We start from the raw sequence: 21694 nt of genomic DNA, 5'->3' as shown, positions 1-21694 counted from the left end.
TTTATAAATTGATGGCAGTCTGTTAAAGATTATCCATTTTTCATAACCAAGAATGATTCGTTCAAAAAAAACCTGATGTGTACACCACATGACTTTCTTGTATTGGAATATTAAATTATACGCATTTTTTCTTGAATTTCATTTAAACTTATTGTATTGAATTAAATCTACTTCGCCGACAGCGCATAAACCACAATAGAATAAATGCATTCTTTAAAATTCACTCTAGTATTTGTTTACCATAGCGACACTCTGGCGCTAGATTCACTTAACAGTATTAATAATTATATAACAGTTAACTTATATATTTCGTTCATATTATAACGCATAATGCACAAAATTTATATCATTTAAAGAATAGAATTATCTAATCGTTGCAACATGTTCTATTCAAATACTAAAGCTAGAATGATGTATAAAAGAAATTAAGGAAACAAAACAAAAAAGAAACAGTTTTTCACAGACGATTGAGTATTTCTCATTTAATTAATTCAGTTCTCACTTCGCGAGAAGGCAAAAATACATAAAAACTTAAAATATCTATATTAAAAATTACGAAGTAAATCTTAACGCTTATTTCCTCGAAAAAATTCCAGAAAGGATTAAGCATGATTTAAATAATAAATTAAAGCGTTATCTTTGTTGTTGCGAAGCTAAGTTTCTCAAGATTGGCAACAAATCCACTAGACTCCTGTTTTAAATGTAAACATCAATGGCCGCCATTAAAAAAGGCTTAGCGGGAATTAAACAACTTTAAAATTGCTGATAATTCTAAAAATATTGCACACAGATTTACTAAAGACATAAAATCTTTAACCGGAAGATAAAAACAACATAATTCAATCATTTTTAAAGCAAAAAATGTACAATTTACCAACATATAAGAGTAAAGAAACTGAGATCACTGAGCCGGGTAACAGAGTGGATATATATATAAATGTATTTATAAACGTTTGGTGCGGCCGATTGCAACCAAAATACGAGGTGCACATCTACATGTTAAAGCAGTCCTATATACAAAATTTCAACGTTCTGAGGCTACTTGTTTTTGAGTTATGCGAGATACGTACGTACACACGCACGCACGTACGTACGCACGTACGTACATACGTTCGCACAGACGCCACGAAAAATTCTCTTCAGAATTAATTTTAAATCAGTTTTATAATAATTTTTTTGAAGGAAAAGAGTATTTTATTCTGTCCTTACGTACAGATATCTCGCAAAAACATCGTTAAATTGCATTCGATAGCGGTCAAAATGGATATTTTCGTTGAAATATGCTGCCTGAAACTTTTCGCGATTACAATATTTCAAGGGTCGACTGTATTACATTTGAAATGCGGATCGCAAATATTAATTCACTGTGTTAACTGAATTCCTTTCAATTCATGCGTTAACTTTGTCATTTTCAACTTCAGAAGGTCGGCCAAAACGCTGGCTATCTAATTTTCTAGGACGAAGGATTTTAAACCATTTCTGAAGCATGTGTTCTGTTAAGTAATCAAAACCATAAACTACACTTATCTCTTCGTGAGCTTCAGCCGCTTTCTTACTTTTAAGAAAATGAAAAAGTAAAATATGTCGAAAATGTTTATTTTTACTCCCCATGTTGAAAATGACCGTAAATGCAAACGTCTGAAAACAAGACTACACGAAATTTGTTTCTACAGTAACCTAAAAGTGTCTGCTGTCAAACCTCAAAAGAAAATTTATAAAATTGACAGAAGAATAACAAAACGAACACAAAGTTACCTATTTATACAAACCGAAATTACTTTCTTGACAACAAAATATTTCTGCGAAATTGCTATTGCTACAATAAATAATGTTAGCTAAGCAATTCGCAGGTTTTTGAAAACTACCTCTTGGACAGACACTTTTGCAATTTTAATTTGTAATTAACTGTATCTGAAGCTAATTTTGCATAAAAGTGTATTTCAAAATAATTGGATCTTTCCTTTCAGTTAACTAGCAAGATTTGTATTTCTTTGTGATGACTCACAAAGAAAAAATATTGATACAAGAGTTTTCCCCAACCATGTCATCGATTATATAAGCTACAGTTCCCTCTTCTCTGCTGAGCTTCTTTAAGTTCATTATTTTTAATGCTCAAAAGATCACGTTGTGGTAGTAAGAGTAATCCTTCTTTAGCCATTTGATCATCTAGGAGCAGGATACAAACTTTTTTTTTATCATTAACAATAAAAAACGACAGTGAGTAAAACTATAACCTGTTTCTTAGTAATTCAAAAGCGCCTGTGGTACTACTTACGTAATCTAATATATATCACAATGAAAAACTGTTATTATAACATAATCACAATGAAAAACTGTTATTATAACATAATCATAATAGATATCGACATTGCTTCCCGGAAATTTGTATTTGATTATTCAAATAAATGTTATTTAAAATTTTAACAAACGTAATTTAAAATTTGAATGATAGCTCAAATATGAAAGCAAAATAATGCGGTAAGCCACTGGGTTCTACAAAAATATTCTAAAAATAATTTCTTGAAAAATAAATACTGACACATATTAGATAATTATATTAGAATCCTTAGACATTATAAAAATTCCCCATTGTTCTTATCACAAAGACATTTTATGCATTATTCTGTATTATTAAATAATAAATTTATAAATTTTTTTATAAATTTAGCAATTTTTTGGCATCATAAAGTACAACCAAACATTTGATACACTGGCAGTGAATTATAGCTAAGTCGAAAATTAAGAAGGGTGTAAAAGACCCTTTATTTCAACTAAATAAAAAGAGAAAGCATACTTAGTGCTTACAACCCAGCCAACCACTTGTGTGAGATAACTTAACAGACAGCCAAATGTAAAATTCATTTAAACAAGTTAGACTGCGTAGATCAGTCAATGCGAAGTTGGCTTAAATCTTAACTGGCATGAATATTAAACCATCGACAATTATAATGCAGGACCGAAGACTGATCTCGCAACCTAGTAACGGGGTTCGAGGAGTAAAACGCGTTCTGTCTTACAATCTCAAAATGTCACCTTAAATACACGCGAATTAATTTGCATTTGGCGCGAAAAACGGAAGGGGGGAATGATAGTAAAGTTCCAAAACCTAAAATAACTGGTTAATTAATATAAAGGAACTTTGCGAAGTATCTCCATGTATACAGGTAGGTACGTACGTTCGTATGTATGTATATATGTATAAGTGTATTCATGCATGTATGCATATAGGTATGTAAGTATACATATTTGTTGATTTGTTTATTGCTCAGACTGTGGAAAAATGGTGGCACCTACAGAGGCCAAATTTTGAACACAACTAATAGTCCACAACAACAAATTCACTTCAAAGCTCGAAATGTGAATTTCGTATTTGTTGTTTACTTTATTCACTTCACATTCTGTCTGAATTTAGTGAATTTTATTAACAAACTCAGTTGCATAAAAGCGGTAGGCTGCCAGGGTTTAAAATAAAACTAACTTATCTTCTCTCTAGTGTGTTACCATTAGGCGAAGTGCAAGATATTTATATTTCACATTTAATCATCAAACTCGGGGATTTGAGAGCAATATCTGATATTCACAGAATTAAAACGCTTTTATATTCCGCGTGCCACCGTGTTGCCATCCGGAAAAAAGTAAAATATATAACTCTCAAATTTAGTCAGACTATTATTTATTAACAACATAAACGAATTAAAAGTAATAAGCTTAGGTCTTGATAATATTTTATTTAATTTTTATTCTGATTAATTTAAATAAACATGCATATGATTCATGATATATATAATTAAACACATTAGTTATTTTTATGAAATTACACTTGCTGGACTCATTAAAATATACATGCTTCCATTTTTGTAATAATTATTTAAAAGTGAACAGCCGTGTAGACAACTAGCGTATTAAAAAGCCAGAACTATTGCATTAAATTAAAACATACATTAAATAAGGAAACCGAACTCTTTTCTATTTGTTAATAGTTCATACTATAAATCGGCATAGAAAATCAACAGCTGTGCTATAGAGAAATGAATTAAAAGCTGCTGAAAAGACATGATTTTCTGAGTTTAATTTACACTACACACAAAAGGATAATTTTTAATTTTATTTTCAGTCGAAAGGTGCTTTGTTCCTGAAGGACTACTGTTTTCGCTTTGAGATTTTGCTTTGAAAACTTTAAAAGGCTGTATCCTTTTCAAATCGTTGCCACTAAATATTATCTCCCTGTATTATATTTGAAGAAATTAAATAATGAAGAAGCTGCATAAATGTATATATGTTTCTCACATTCTGATAAAACGACGGTACCTAGACCCATCCAATTTTAAATGACGTAATCCTACTGTGAATATGGGCATCTGAAAGCCCAAATTTGCAATTTGGATTCTTTTTTTTAATTATCGATTTCATAATTTGTAAAACTTCAACGAACTTTTTATTAAAAAATTCAACGCCAGCAATGGCAACACTCTATGGGGGGGAGAAGAAACCTTTTTATCTCTAGCGCACGGAACTGTGTATCGGAAGATATGCTCATTTCTAAAGATATGCTCATTTTAAAACTATTTTACGACATTGCTGTTAAACTGAATTTTATAGTTTAAGTGCCAAGAACATGATATTTAATAAATAAAGGTCACACACAAAACTTTAAAAAAAGCCCCTTTGGACGTAATTTAAAATCAACCTCACATATCTTTTTGAATAATATATTCGAAATGAAATTTTTTGTCATTGAAAAAATAGCCATATGCAATTCATGAGTGAAATATCGTGAAATATTATAAATTATTAGAAATAAGACTCTCTTTCCTTTTCGTTATATTTTTATTATTTATTTTTGTTTTGTTTTTGTTAGGAAACAATGAATTGAATGCAAAGGAGTAACTACTTTACTGAATTCAATATGCATGTTATTTAAAAAGTTTAACTTAATTAGTGTTTCATTACGATAGTCTGAGAAAATTTCCGAAACTCATTAATCAACCAACAACATATTTATAAAGAATTCACTAAATTTTATTTTGCAGACCAATATAAATAAAATTTGAAATAGGTTGCACGTAAAATTTTAATAAAAATATATGTTTGTTTGTTGTTAGCTTCAGAATTTCTTGTTAGCTTTATTTTTATTTTCAATTGTACTTAAGAAGTTTTCAAAAAACGGTCTTTCTATCAAAGATATAAGGAAATTTCTACCTTATTATGGCTTTATGACACTTATAATTTTACCAATTAAAAGTCATTTGAAATTTCAATAATATTGTTTTCATTATTCTAAAATTTAACTTTTTAAAACCTTAGAAATCAAAATTTAGAATTAAAGTCAGTATCTAAATCTAAGCATCAAATTTTTTCAAAAGTATGCATAGATAATTAGCTACCTGCTTTTAATGAATATCGTATTAAAAATAAAATATGCGTATGGAATAGCAATGCAAACTATAAATAAATATTTATACTAGATATCTTCTTTAAATAAATAAATAATAATTTAGAGAGATAGTTCATAAGTTTGGTTTGACGTATTTGACTACGGCAAAGCAGACTAGGGCTATCTGCGAAGAGAAGTGATGCCTTCTTGGAGGACATTCTAAGAGAAACTTGCTCGTATACGCGTTACACATAAGATATTTCATTCAGACGAATTGTAATAAACTAAAAATAAAACATACTTATAGGTAATAATACAAGCAGCAGAAAAATATTTGGTTGTCTTTAAAGAAATACGATAGAAAATATATATGTTTCAAATGGTAATAGATAGCAGTGCACATCGCAGATAAATAGCTAATTATTTGCTTTAGGTAAAATACAGCCGTACTGATATATATTAAGTCTGAGATATTTTTTAAATATATATAATAATTCAAAGCACAGATATTTATATAATTTTTTTTTCTAGATAAATACAGTTAGAACAACTTACGAATCACACAGATTTTAGTAAACAAAAAATAGAACTTATTCATGGATAGTAACTCAAACCATAGATAAGTATGTAGTTATATTTTTACATGAATACAAATGTACAAAATACATAATTTAGATAATCATTTTAATATATGTATGTAACGTTTGATACTTACAACAAAAACTCTTTCCGTCTGAAAGAACAATAACAGCGATGATAAATTAGAAATTAGAAAGCGTTATTAAATGCTTATCATTATTTTATACTCTTGAGTTTGTGAATTATTTTTATCTTTTCTTTAATGGCCATTGATAAAGCTCTTAAAAATTTTTCGTCTTCCATAAAAGAAAACAGTTCGTTATAAGAAATAGCATAGGTAATCTTGTCGACATCCCATTTCATTCTTCTACCAAGTTATAGAATTGTGTGGATTCGCCAAAAGTTCAACTTTCAGGTCATTTCCTTACCCATAAAAAAATTGGTTGTTCGGTTCTTAGAAATATCATCTCCGGCTTTAATTCCTGGGAATTTATAACGTTGTCTTCTCAATGTAGTTTAAGATATATCTGCCAAACTAAAAATAAACTAAAAACTAAAAAGCGGTAAAATATCCCATCAACGAAGGCAAATATTATGTCAGAAAAAGATAAATTAACAAATTTTCGATAACCAAACATAATTGAAAACTTAAATACAATTTTGATTTCAGGTCTGCTAAAATTATACATAAAGCTTTTTCAACTGGTGAAATGTATTTTCTTTAAGCTTTTCACATTCATAAAAAATTAACTTCCATAGTTATCAATATTAAATCTAATCTACTCCCTTTCGAATGCTTTTAGAATTCTATTAATTTAATTTTTTATGTTTTATTACTATTTTCGTGGGCAGATGGCGCTATACTCGTATTCACTATGCTCCGCCAATTGCTTTCGATATAAATATGGTCGCTTTTGCTTATTTTGCATAACAAATTTATTTTAAGTTTTCTTTAAGCTTTATGTGGTTTCGTTAAGTATGTACTTAAGTATGTATTTTCTTAAGTATGTTGGTGAAATGTATTTTCTTTAAGCTTTTCACATTCATTTTCTTAAGCTTCTATACTTTAGCTGAACTTCTCAACTTTCCCTCGCCAGGATGTAAATTTAAAGGGCATATTTAAACGGGTGAATCTCTGAGTTCATTCAGAGCGTCTTTCGCTAGCCAAGCGCACGTTTCATTGTTGTTTCACTGTTACGCTAGTAAACCTCTTGACCATATCGGATTTATCCTTACGCCGGTTAGGTTTTTGTGAATCCACCTGTTAGGCGTAACTTAAGTGCTGTCTAGTACTATTTATTTTAGTTTTGACTTAAATTGTATTCCACGTTTATTTTTCACCGCACGTTGACGGTGTTTTTGTAACGCACGAAGAAGTAACAAGCACCTTTCTGTTAACTATTTTGAATTAATAAAGGGTTATTTTTACCTTTCGTCTGAGTCGGTAGTTTTATTCACGCCTGCGCGAGAATTCGCCAGGTCATTTTAGGATCTAATCTAGTTTATGTGGAACAAGAGAGAAAGAACCTATAGCCTATTCTATGATGGCTTTCTCAATTTGCTTGTATTTACATAATTTGTATCCTCCACCGCCCCAATGCTGTTATTTCCACGTCAATAGTTCATCTGTGATTTACCTCACTTGTATGATAGTAATAACAGAACAAGTCCACATGGAATTCATCGTGGCAAGTAGAGCAAGATTGCGCCATTGGCAACAGGTGACAGTACGACTTCACTCCAATTTTGATGTTCCGCCTCCAATTTTGATGGAGAGCATCCCGGGGGAACAGGTTCGAGGGTCTCCATCCCTTTTCCCCTACCAAAATCTCTCGAGTCTTCCAGGTCGCAAAGACACTATACATTAACAAGTATCTATGCCTTCTCCAGGATTCGCTGTAGGTTCCCTCTAATTCGCTCCATAGATGATGTCCTGATTCGAAACCAAGAGAAGGGGTGGATGACGGAATCATTAATGCTTGATTGGCTCCGAAATGTATGGGAACGCCGTTCCGGTGGGCTCTCCAATCCACCATCAATGTTTTGTCTGGACGCAGTTCGTGGTCATCTCACCGACGACGTAAAAACGAAGATGCACAGTCTAGGCAGTGATCTTGTTATAATTCCTGGAGGGATGACGTCTGTGTTACAACCCCTGGACGTTAGTATAAATAAACCTTTTAATGGGTACGTTCAGGCGGAGTACAAAAAATGGTTTTGTGAGCCAAACCGTGAATTGATCCTGACAGGAAAAATTAGCGTACTGCACCGCACATTGTTGCACACTGGGTTTCTGCTGCCTGGAAAAACATCGAAGCACCAATGATTATGAAATCTTTCAAGCAATGTTGCATTTCAAATTCATCGAATGGCAGTGAAGATGACGTGCTCTGGAACGCCGAGGATGACGATGATGATGATGAGGAAAGAAGAAATGAATCTGCTTCTGACGAAGAGAGCTGCGAGGATTCCAGTGATGAAAACATTAATGAATAAAGACGTACACTATTAATCACTGATTCTAGAAACTGTTAGCTAGATAGAAATATTACGATTTATTTCATGTTCATATTTTACGGTAGGTACTGCATATACGTTAGTGGTAATTAACAATGATTGTTTCACATAACAATCGCCCACTAATAGGTTAATTCTATTTTCTGCTACTTTACATATAAATCCATTGTTGTATAAAATATGGTATCCAAATTTAAATAAAATTATCATACCATTGATTGATAGTTTATATGCAAATCCATTGTTGTATAAAATAAGATTCAATAAATTCCTCATACCATTGATGCGCATTACATTCTCCGACAAACAATTTTTTTATTATTTAAAGTTTTAAAATGGATATGCGCATTAGATTCGATGGCGCATTAGATTCGCATAAATACGGTATATCAAAATGTAAATTTTTCTCTTTCCTGAAAAAGAGGACTTGTGGTTGATCGCGCTCTAAATCGGTAGAGATTTATTCGAAAGTTATGTCAAAACAAGGTTCTATATTGCCTGATTGCAATTATTTTTAGATTATTCGCAATCTTGCAAAACTTTGATTTTGCAAAGTAAGCTCTTATCATGAACTGGAAATATACTTACATATGAGAAAATGATAGTGAAATAAAATTCCACTTAATATTTTCAGTACTATATGACGATAGCACAAGGTTTCGGAATAATTTATGATTTTTATAAATATATGATCCAGAATTATGACACAGTTATTAAAAAAAATCTGGAAAGTTTCAGATTTTAAATTATGTCCAAAGGGAGGTTTTTTTAACGTTTTTGTGTTACCTATCATGTTCTTTGCACTTAAACCATAAAATTCAGTTCAATAGCAATGTCGCAAAATAATTTTAAAATGAGTATATCTTTAGAGTTTCCGATACACAGTTCCGCGCGCTGAAGATAAAAGGAAGTTTTTTTAGTGTTGCCGTTGCTCGCTTTTAAATCGTTGAGTTTGTTACTCAGAAATTTCGTTAAAGTTGTACAAAACTTTAAATCGATAATAAAACAAATTCCAAATTTGGTCTTCCACATGTCCATATTCGTAGGAGGATTACGTTATTCAAAATTCGATGGCTTTATGTACCGTTGTTTTATCACAATGCGAGAAATAGACATGCATTTATGCAGATTTTTAATTGTTTAATTTCTTCAAATACAATGCAGGACTCTAACATTTCGTGGCGAAAGTTTGAAAAGCGATTCGCCGTTTACAGTGATTTAACGCAAAATCTCAAAACGAAAACAATAGTCCTTAAGAGACAAAGCCCCTTTGGACTAATTATCATAATTTTCTAATCTGCACTTTTCTTATTGTTTAATGTATTAAAACGTTTATAACTACCAAAATTAAAATCTAAAACCTTAATATAATCACATTTGACTCATCAAATCCAAAATTAATGCATTTTACTATCGTTTCGTTTCTTACTTCAAAGTGATTATGTTTTTAAAAGCTTGCTTTGAAGAAATACTGGATTTCTTCAAACAATGTTAATAAAAGATACATAAGAATGAAAGGGTAGGAAAAGGATAAAAGAATTGTAGATATTCATAAAAGAATTATCAAAGATTCTACGAAGAAAATTAACACATTATTAGCTGAAATAATTATGTTCCTTGAAACTGCGCATTCCGGTTGCGCAATGACAAATTGGGTGATTCTTTGCTACTAATGATGCATCTAAGTGTCAAAGGTAACTAAACGAAGCAGTTATCTAATAGTTTTCGATTCAGAAACACAAAAAAGTCTTCTAAGCATTTTCTTGTCACGTGCTAAAATCATAGAAAATAATTTCTCTTTTATATTGATCTACGTACGTTATGTATTCGGTTTATCTAATTAATTTTGGTGAGTTTTTAAAATTCACAGCTGTTAATCTGAAGTGGATAGGTTAGGTTATTTAATTACGGCAAAGCCTCGAGGGCTAGCTGCTTAAAAGGGAGGGATGCCTTCGTGGAGGACTTTCTAAGGGGAACTGGCTCGTATACACGTTACACATGGGAAAATCCACGAAAACACCCATGCAGCCAGCCCGTTCGCGAGATTCGAACCTCAGACCGAACTACCAGCGTTCAGCGACTTTACCGATCGGCCGCTGGTGAGCCCTAATTCGAAGTGGAATTTTCAAAGACATGCTATATGTCGATGTGGCCGTATTTCTAAAACTAAGCGTTTTAGGAAAAGTTATTCTAAAATAGATATTTTCTTTAAATCCTATAAAAACTTTAATCCTAGAAACTAGAAAACAGACGAATTTTTGTAAATATAAATAAAACGTATTCATGGATAACAATCAAACTATAGATATAGTTATTTTTAGATAAATCCAACTATTATATGTTTCATAGGGATTTTAATGTGTGTAATTAAAGTTTCACACTACATATAACGGATTTACTCTTACAAAACATTACATATGTATATTACGAATTATTATTACATACAATATACTTAATTTGTATTATTACATACAAATATAAATAAAACGTATTCATGGATAACAATCAAACTATAGATATAGTTATTTTTAGATAAATCCAACTATTATATGTTTCATAGGGATTTTAATGTGTGTAATTAAAGTTTCACACTACATATAACGGATTTACTCTTACGAAACATTACATATGTATATTACGAATTATTATTACATACAATATACTCAAATATAAAGTACATAATATATAAATATATTGCGAGAGATTATATCCTATTATATAGAATCATATTACTAACAGCATAAGCTCATATTATGCAACTAAATAAATTACAAATTCAGTTAGCATTTGATAACTGAATTTAGAATATATAATAATTAAACCGATAACAGAAATCGAGTGTCTCAGTTCATTGAAAGCTGAGTGTAAATTACTGAGTCACTGAACATTTTTTTTTCTTCTAATTTCCAATTTATCTGATAAAGAAGAGAATCTTCTAAATGCAGGTTTAAAAGCTGTTAATTTATGGAGCTCTTATACCTGACGTTTCAAATTTGAAGCAATTATTATATGAATACTTCTATAACATAATAAAGCAAACTATAGATATGTGATTATAGAGGAATTAAAATTTATATAAATAGTAATAAATGTTAATGCAGTAGTAAGAAATAAATGGCTTTCGCAAATTATATTTCTTGTGTCAAGAATTTGAAACAAAAGTGGGAGAAAATTACAGGACATTGGTTTCCATTCATATAAGAAAATACTGTTTTTAGCCCACAGAGGCATTAGCCCAGAAGGGCTATTAGTCTCGAAATTCCCTTTTGCGTTGAATCACTATAAACGGCTGTATCACTTTTCAAATTGTTGCTACCAAATATTATCGCCCTGTATTACATTTAAAAAAATTCAATAAAGAAGAATCGGCATGAATGTATGTATATTTCTCGCACTTTGAAAAATAACGATACCTACAGCCATGGGATTTTGAGTAACGTAGTCCTCCACTCGAATATGGGCACCTGCAAGACAGAATCTTGAATTTCAAATTTGTTTTATAATCTATTTCATATTTCAAACACTTTCACGAATTTTTGGTTAAGAAACTCAACGATTTCAAAGCGAGCAGTGGCAATACACCGTACGGAATAAAATATTTTTATCTTCAGCGCCCAAGACTGTCTATCGGAAATTCTAAACATATTAAATATTTTTAACCCAAAAGGGCGTTAGACAAATGCTCTCGAAACATGTATGTATTTTCAAATGAAAAAAAACGCTCCTTTGTGCGTAACGTAAAATATGAAATCTTTTAGATTTTTTTTTCTATTTTCATTCATATGTCGTTTATGTTTTAAGTTTTCATATATAAATGCTTCTTTAATATTTCCATCATAAACTAATGATATTTGCAGTGTTTTGCTCCTGTATTACTTTTACTAAAGAACCGTCTTTGTCAAATATTTATATCTGCAACTTTTATATATTGAATTTATAAATATATAAAAATATTTTGTTCAAATCTAATAGTCAGCTGTTTTTATTCTTCTATCAAAAGAACTGCATTCAATCTTTTCTAATTTAATTACATATTAATTTTCAGTTTAATTGGACACTTGATTTTAAACTTGACTTTATTGTTTGCTTCAAATTTCAGTGCTTAAGTAATATTTTATGAAAATAAAACTTATTTAAGAACTTGAAAAAACATATTTTTTAAATAGTATCTATAAATTTATTTCCTTAAATGTCTCTGATAAGTGTTTCATTGGTTATTAAAATCTGTTTCAGAATATTTTCAGAGAACCGAGTGCGTTATTTAACATAAAAATATCGTTAAATTTACATAAGATATGTACCTTGCATATTTGTGTTACAATTAAAAACAAACATGAACTTTTCAAAATCTGCTATGAACTCTAAAAAAAATCGAAACAAAATCAATGAAAACTGTATGTAAGTCTATGAGCTCTTCTAGAAAACATTGCCATGAATGAAAAGATAATACCTAAATTACTTTTGAAGTAAATAATGCGATATTTAATATTCTAATAACAATTTCTTTCTTTTACTATCAACTTGTCTGTAAGTCGGCATTTTAAAGCTTTAGTATTCCTAATTGATTCTTTCAAAGTACATGTATTCCAATCCTATCAAAACACACATTTATGAATGATCCATATTTTCTTACGTGCGCTCGAAGAATTTAAAACATACAATGAAACTATGTCTCACCTGTTAGATCAAAGATTCTCTGAAGAGTTCAAGTTCTGCTTTTCACGTAACCCAACGATCGGTGCGGAATCTGAACATCGCTTGGAAGCAAAATCATTCTGTGCATGTGTGATTGTCACGTGTGCTTTCGTGCACGACAGAAAGAAACAGACAGCAACAAATTTTAGATTCTAAATCCTAGTACGCTGACCGAATCTGTGGACGGCTACGCCCATTTTTGACACGTGACTGTGACGTCACCGATCAATACACCTACACTGTTTTGTTGGAACGGTAATCCCTGCATCAGCTGCAGGTTAAGCACTGCTTTCAGCGTTTCGGATCGGCTGATTGAGACCATTGCTAAAAAATATTCTAAGGTGTGGTCAAAGTTAAATAGTTATTACGTAACTAACGAAAATAAATTTTTAAAATGGCTGACTATAAAGGAGATCTATTGAAAGGTTAAAGGCTATAGCAGAAAGCTGATTTTTGATGAAAATAAGTTTGATGATACGGCAGGGATTTATCACACGCATTTAAAGATTAAACTTATTTTTACGTCAAAACGATTAGATGATTTTCTTTTGAAAAACGCCCTATTTTATTGAAGCATTATTAAATTAAATATTAAGATCTTTCTTTAAAAAAATGGTGGAGTAATTTTACTTGAATAATTCTAACTGAAGTAGTTTATTATGTTACAAGAAAAACTCAGGTATAGCTACAGCATGGTGGAAAATAGTGTCATAAGCTTCAAATTATAACCTATCTTGGGAATTTCTCAATAACTAACTGGCGATGTCTAAAGAGCAATTCAGCTATATAACTAAAACACCTTTGGTATGTGTTTCCTTAATGTCATACTTTGTAATATTCAATAAAGTAGTGCAAATCAGCCTCCTGTATGGCCCATTAGCGGTCGAGCAGTAAAGTCGCTGAATACTGGAAGTTTGGTCCGAGGTCTGAATCCCGCGAACGGGCTGGTTGCCCGGTCGTTTTCGTGTTTTCCTCCAAGTGTAACGAGTACATGAGCACGTTTCCCTTAAAAACTCTTCCCCGAAGGCATAGCCAGATAACTCTCGAGGCTTTCCCGTTGTTCGAACTTTTCATAGTATAGAGGGCGCTGTTGCGCCGAAAGAATTCTTCTGTGTGTTTACATTATGTAACTGTAGGTTCGCCGTTTCGATGTGTCTGTATTATTGTGATATATTTCAGTGTTTTCATTAAATATAAACGAAAGATATCGTCATGTATTTTTGTATACCAAATCAAGATCAAAATTAGACTGATGCAAACTTGTCGAAACAAAAATAGCGTTCGAACAAGAAACGCCAAGTTATACTCGCCTTTCGAACTACGCATTCGTATCGTTAATCGCTTCGTAATAGCCGTTGTCACATAAACAAACAGCCTCCTATGTACTCTATGTTAAAGCTGAACAAGCTCTGATTCTCCCTCTCGGGAATCAAAAGTTCAGTTGTTTATTTCTGATAAACATTTCATTATCTTTATTATTAAATAATGAAAAATCTGCATGTATGTGTGTGCGCTTATGCCTCGCACTGGGGAAAGACGATGGCAACTAGAATCGTCAAATTTTGAACTTGCATAGTCTTTTCCCTAAGCATGTGTGCTTCGAAACCCGAATTTTGAATTTCCAGTTTCATTTTTACTTATTTTATATTTAGCACGAATTTAATGAATTTTGGTTGACAAAGTCAAGGTTTTGAAAGCGACATGTTGCTACGGCTCGAAATGAAGCATTTTTATGTTCGGGCCACCAATGTATTTATTAACATTTCAAATATAATAAAAGAACTCAGCTATTTAGAAAACAAATATGTTACTTCTGCCCGAAATAAATTACTTTTATCTTCTACGCGTGTGTTTTCATTCGGCAAAGATGAAGCCAGATTTAGCCTGTCTTCCAGATTTAGCCAGTCTGTTATATATCAACAAACTAAGGGATTTTAAAGCAATAAAGCATGACTCTTAATAAGACTTTTTTTAATTTTTAATCTGACTGATTTAATTAGTGATATATCTAATTAAAAACATTACGTATTACATTAAGTGGACTTGTTAAAATAATTATATACATTTATCTTTTTTATAATTACTATTTTAAACGGATGGCTTTATATAAAAAATAGAATAAAGTAAAAATAGAAAAAAGGTTTCAGAAGGCAGTAAATTTTATATTCTTTAATTTGAGTTTATGAGGAAAAATTAGCAATAACATGATAATTAAGAAATTACAGGTGAAAGCACCTCGGCAAAAATATCACGCACGGAAACATCGCAGAGAAAACAACGCAAGGGAAAACGTCATTATATAAATATAAAAAATATCATGGGAGAAAAATACAAGAGGGGAAAATATCGCAGTTCTAAAGCATGGCGGTATAAAGCTTGGCAATGGTAAATAAAGCGAAGCAAAAACTTCGCAATTTTAAAATAATGTGGTACAAAATATCACGCTAAGAAATAAAGCACCTAAAAATAATCCTATAATGTTTTCATTGCAGATATGACTTTTCTGACTGAAAAAAAAATTGACTGAATTTTAGCTGAGGATCTCCGATAGCTGATTGCCGATGATTTCGAGAAGACAGTCTGAGGGAAACTGACTGATATTTATATTACACATGGGGAAAACCAACATTTCAGCCAGGCCGTTTGCCTGGTTTCGAACCCAAAGCAAACTGAACTACCAGTATTCAGCGATTTTAACCATTCGGACACCGGTGGAGCTCCCGTCTCTTGGTAGATCAACAGATCTCCCAGTTTTAATCTTTTAGCTTTTACCAAGGAAAATGCTCTTCAGCAATAGATGAAATTCGGTGAAATAATAAAACTCAAATTGCGCAAATTCCGTTTCTCCACTCACTTTCAGAATAATTTTTCTTGTTAAGTTTCATTTCATCTGAATTATTTTAATTTTCCATAGACATTTTCAGGACTTTTTATGAAGATTCAACCAATGTTTAAACAGTTTAGATTTGTATTTAATTTTGTTTCCTATCTACCATGTATGCATTACTAAATTCATCTACGCAATAGTATTTATGTTAATTATTAATTTTTACTTTATCATGTCTGAAAGTAATTTGATATACTTTCAGACATATATACATATGTAATTACATATGTAGACATATGTATATACATATGTATATACATATGTATATACATATATACATATATACATATGTATAGACATATATGCATATGTAATTTGATATACTTTCCTTTTCTGCTCGAAATTTTCTCAGTCTCAAATTTTAAGAAACCCACAGCGTAAAATCAGTCAAAATCTATAAATTTAAAACATGAAGCTAAATACTGTATGTCTTACACAAGAATCACATTATAAATAGTTAATTGTAGAGTCATTAGGTATTTTTTTGGAAGCAGGAAAGAGGAAAAATGAGCAACGCCTTCGCCGGGAATGGAACCGCGGACCTCTGGAATACGCGCCCAAGGTGCAGACTACCACACCACGAAGGCATGCTAGAAGGCGGGAGAAATACCTTATACATTCCCTCTTTTAAAAGGCCACTGGAGTTTTTAACCTTTTAACTGTAAAGTTATTTTGATGATTTGGGTGCCTAAATCGCCAATTTTTTTTTTTATTCCAAAAATGAAATGTTTGCCTCAAAGTCAAAAAAATCAAAAAAAAAAAAAAAAAAAAAAATGTCGCGCACTTTGAACTTTAACCTCGATCCTTTGAAACCTTCAATCAAATGCTGCCATCTTTTGAACTGAAGCCGAATTAAACTTATCACGATATATATTCGGGTATAACAATACGATCCACTCAAAAAAAAATTAGCCTGAGTAATATCCGGGGAAAGACATTTTACCAGTGCTGTGCCCGAGATTATTTCGAGCATGAAAGTTAACAGGTTTTAATGGACCCGATCGCCAAATCCTAGGTTGGGAGAATCACCATCCACCACCCTTTTAGTTCGGGGGCCACTGCAGTGTCATTAGGTATTTTTTGGAAGCAGGAAAGATGAAAAATGAGCAATGCCTTCGCCGGAAATCGAATCGCGGACCTCTGAAATACACGCCCAGCGTGCTGACCGCCACACCACGAAGGTATGCTAGGAAGGCGGGAGAAATAACTTATAAAATAATCTGAATCATGCGCCATAAAACGAATTAAAGTCAGTATGGAGTTGTTCCTCCCGCAAATTTCTGGTTTGAGGGTCCAAAAATTCCAGGTTTTTCATATTTTAAGGCTGGTAACTATACAATGTGTAGTTTGAAAATATTTTAACTGCAACAAAATGTGCAAATCAGAAAATATTTCATTTCAAAAATGCAGACAATCAAGTTAAAATCACTTGATGGAAGCAACTTTTTATATAGTAAATAATAACAGCATTTTGTTGAATGAAAAAATAATAAAATTAACAAATAAATAAGAATTTAAGGAGAAATTTCTATAATCATGAGATGAAGTAATCAACTTTTAATGGAAATAATAATTAATAATAAGTAATGAATTTTGGGAATCAGGATAGGAATTCGTTAAACAAAAGAGCTAAGCAAAGGAAAAAAATATGTCGAAATTCTGCCTGGAGCGGAAAGCAATTAAGGAAGTGAGGAAAGCAGAAGAATGCTTCGAAGCAGAATATGCGAATTGAATAAAGTGAAAGAAAATAATGATACCGATATGAAGTTATTAAAGTTGCTGGAGCTCCTGTGCGAGACGGAAATTTGATCTTTATTCAAGTCTGATAAATCAACTGCTCTTCCCATCATGTCGCTAATCGCGTTATGTTTGGAAAGACAATGCATAGCCGCTTTATGTGCTCCAAAATCAGCCGCCCATGCACAGTGGTTTTGTTCCTGGGCGAGCCCATTGCTATAGATGGAGGGTGGTAATAATGTAATGGCTCTTCTGTGTACATTATAAGGTACTTTCTTCCTCCTTTCTGCATGCATTTGGGATGTAATTAGAAACATACTCGATGCGTAATCGGGAGATCCGGTGTTCGAATCCCGGCGAGGAAACTGCACATTTTTCACGCCTCCAGAAACTAATGCTTCTACAAGTGGTGCCCAAACTAAATGGTGGTGGTCAATAATTGGTCACCACCAGGATTTGGCGATTGGATTTCCTCATTCACAGTCACACTTTAAAAGAGGGAGTATATAAGGTAATATTTTTCATGCTTGATTCAAGAGTAGCAAATAAACACATCACTGGCTGGAGTATATAAAGTATTTTATTACTCCTTCGTGGTATAAATGGAAGCACACTCGACACGTATTCGGTAGGTCATGAGTTCGAATCTACTCCACTAGGGCACTCCCCATTTTTCACCTCTCCAGCGTCAAAAAAAGCCTACCGACTCTACAACATTAACTGTGTCAATAACATAAGGTGATTTATATTGTAGCAGAAGACATAAAAATTTTGCAGAGCCCTTGCCGGAGCTCGGACTTGCGACATTCTGTTACTAACCAGTCGTGCTTTCTAATTACACCTTGAGAGTACGCTGTAAGGAGGAAGAAATTACCTTACATTCTCTCCCGCTTAAAGACAGAGTAGAAAGAAAACCAATCTCCAAATACTAGAAGAATTATCGACCACCTCTTTGAGCTCGGGCACCATTTCTAGAGATCTTTTAGAAATATTGAAGCTGGGAAAGAGAAATTAACAATAACCTCACCTGGATTCTAACTGGGAATTCCAATTGCCATCCGGACATACTTTCCAAACACCATGAAAGTAAACAGTAAGGAGGGAGAAAATACCTTACAATAGTCTCAGATTTATGAGAACAAATTTATGTATGTTACATCCATATCCTATTATAGAAAGCCTTCTCTACTCCTGTTCTGGAACTACTATGTCGTGAAACGAATTATCCATGGATACGGGATTATTATTGTATTACTATAATTTTTCGAAAAAAAAAATTAAGAACTGGTAATGTAAAAATGGTTGTATTTTTCTTTACATTTTGAAGAGCGAATGATTTGTATTAATACGGTGATAATTCATATAAATTTTATGTTTTTGCATTTATTCCTCATCTTTATTTTATATTTGAGAGTTAAACATAATGTAATGTTATAAGGCATTTCTCCCGCCTTCCTAGCATGCCTTCGTGGTGTAATGGTCTACACGCTGGGCGCGTATTTCAGAGATCCGCGGTTCGATTTGTGGCGAAGGCTTTGCTCATTTTTCATCTTTCCGGCCTCGAAATAACCTAATGTCTCTACAGTGGCACCGGAACTAAAAGGATGGTGGATGATGATTCTCCATATCCAGGATTTGGAGACCCTAAAATCCCCAGTCGCCCTTTAAAAGGGGGAGTATATGAAGTATTTTTTCCGCCTTCTTAGCATGCCTTCGTGTTGTGGTGGTCTGCACGCTGGGCGCGTATCCAGAGGTCCGTGGTTCGATTCCCGGCGAGAGTGTTACTTATTTTTCCTCTTTCCTGCTTCCAAAAAATACCTAATGTCTCTACAATGTAAGTAATCTATAATGTATGTAAGTAATGTAATGTAAGTATGTATAATTAGGAATGTATAAATATAATGTAACATAAGTAATGTGAGTAATTTATAATTCAAATGCAAAACGGGAAAGGATTTTTATTCACAGCTCAACAAAAATAGCAATAGGGCCGCCTGATATAATTTACAGTTACAAAAGTCTTGTGGGCTACGGGTTCGTTGATTATCTCTTTAAATAATCACTCCAAATAAGAAGGATACAATTGAGTTTATTTTAACAATCAAAGGCACACGGTCCAAAAACACTGCAAATAGCTCAAGGAGAATGCAGATGTTAAGCAGTTCCTCCAGTGCGCAAAAAAAATATGTTTTATTTACTCAAAAAACTCACGGGGTAAACACGTAATTTCAGCTAACTAACTCCTTTTGAACTGCTAATTCTCGGTGCTAATGAACAATTCTGTCGTCGGAGCACGAAGAACGAAATCCTCATTATTTCAAAAAAAAAAAAAAAAAATGGGACAGTGCTATATCTCCCGTTCTACTGGGCCGATTGACAAAATTCAAACTGCGTTTTTCATGTCTCGAAAGCGCAACTTAGGATATATATTAGATTTATATATAGCACTATTCTAACACAGGTATTTAGACACAAAATCGGACTTTTTCTGAAATAACATACCAATTTTTTTACATATTTCGATTCTACGACTCAAATTATGCCAGAATACCAAGTTTTGTAAAAATCGTACGAATAGTTTTTAAAATATTAGCTCTCAAAATTTTAGCTCCTTAATGTTAATTGAATTTGGCAAATATTTATTAATATCTCTTTTTTTATTAAACTTTTTTGATTTTTTCTCTCACATTTCGAAATTTTGGTTCATTCCAAATACAATTTACCCATTTTTTGCGTTTTATTTTTTAAATTTCTATTTTTATATAATTTCTATAGATTTTTCGAAAAAAATTTTGAATTATAACCTATAAAATTTTTACCATCATCTTAAAGTAGGTGTATTTTTAAGCATATCTGCAAAAGATTAGACATTTTTATTCAAAATTTTCTAAGATATACACGAATTTACATAATTTCGCGTTTTGAAATATGGCACGTTTTTTTTTTTGAGCAATAATAACGCCAAATGTGGTCTATGGATTTTTGTTACACTGAATTGCCACAGCTATTTTTAATCTTAAACTTCAAGTAAAATTTTACGAAGAATTAATTATATGACATTTTTTCCCTCAATGATGCGTAATAAATATTTATTAATACTATATGAAAGGCTATTTTTTAAATTATAGATGATATTATTCAAATTTTTAACTATTTTTTTTTAATTTCTCTCGTATCTTTTCTTTTTTAAAAAAATTTAAGACTAAGTTTTTGTAAGAGTAAATTTTTACCTTCGGCGTTTTATCGTCTGCTACTTTACTTCGTTTAAATCGAATTGTCTAAAGCTGAGAATTTTCGTTTGATATTTATTTGAATTTTATGACATTAACTGCATAATTTATTTCTAAACAAACTGTTGCTTTTGAAGTGGCTGAAAGAGCGGGTGATACTATTATCCATAATTTTAAAGCACAATATATTTTTATAGAAACATAATATTTAGAATAATCAATTTTTATAAAAGTCAAATTATGATATAAACATACAACCCTCTAGAGACTGAATTAATGGAAGTTCAGTGGTTATGTAAAAATGATCTGCAGCTACTTAATGGCTGGATAAGTCAGCAGATTCTATGGACAAGTAAGAATAATTATATAAACGACACCAACATTCTGGATTCAATAAACAACGAGGATACGATGTTTACTAAATGAATTTAAGAAGTTTTAAAACATAAAAAATCAACTCATTTTTTTTCCTAAAATGTATTTTTGTGCGTAGCGTATTTTCATTATATCCTTAAAATTCTAATTTAGAATGTAATTGTCAAGAACCGAATCCTAATCATCAGTAATATAATAAGTAATTATTACGGTTATTAATAAATCCTTCTTATAAAGCAATTGCAAATATTTCAAAAAAAACTTTCTGTCTGAATGCAAACATTTTTCTATGCAAATATT

At 31.7% G+C, this 21694-nt stretch overlaps 1 protein-coding gene across 1 annotated transcript in view; it reads right to left on the bottom strand.

The window, feature by feature from the left end:
* The window catches only part of LOC118204726 (uncharacterized), a 149869-nt gene extending 136568 nt beyond the window's left edge, over positions 1 to 13301 (bottom strand). Inside the window, exon 1 of the mRNA XM_085813348.1 lies at positions 13148 to 13301. The gene's annotated coding sequence lies outside the window, so the exon portion shown is untranslated. The remainder of the gene's footprint in view (positions 1 to 13147) is intronic.
* Between the last annotated feature and the right edge of the window lie 8393 nt (positions 13302 to 21694).

This window comes from Stegodyphus dumicola, chromosome 3 (genome assembly GCF_044657685.1).
Source record: "Stegodyphus dumicola isolate Sdum_Otavi_A_Nest chromosome 3, ASM4465768v1".
In the NCBI taxonomy this organism is placed as follows: Eukaryota; Metazoa; Arthropoda; class Arachnida; order Araneae; family Eresidae; genus Stegodyphus; species Stegodyphus dumicola.
The sequence above is the reverse complement of the archived record's forward strand: the minus strand, read 5'-3'. Positions and strand labels throughout refer to the sequence as shown.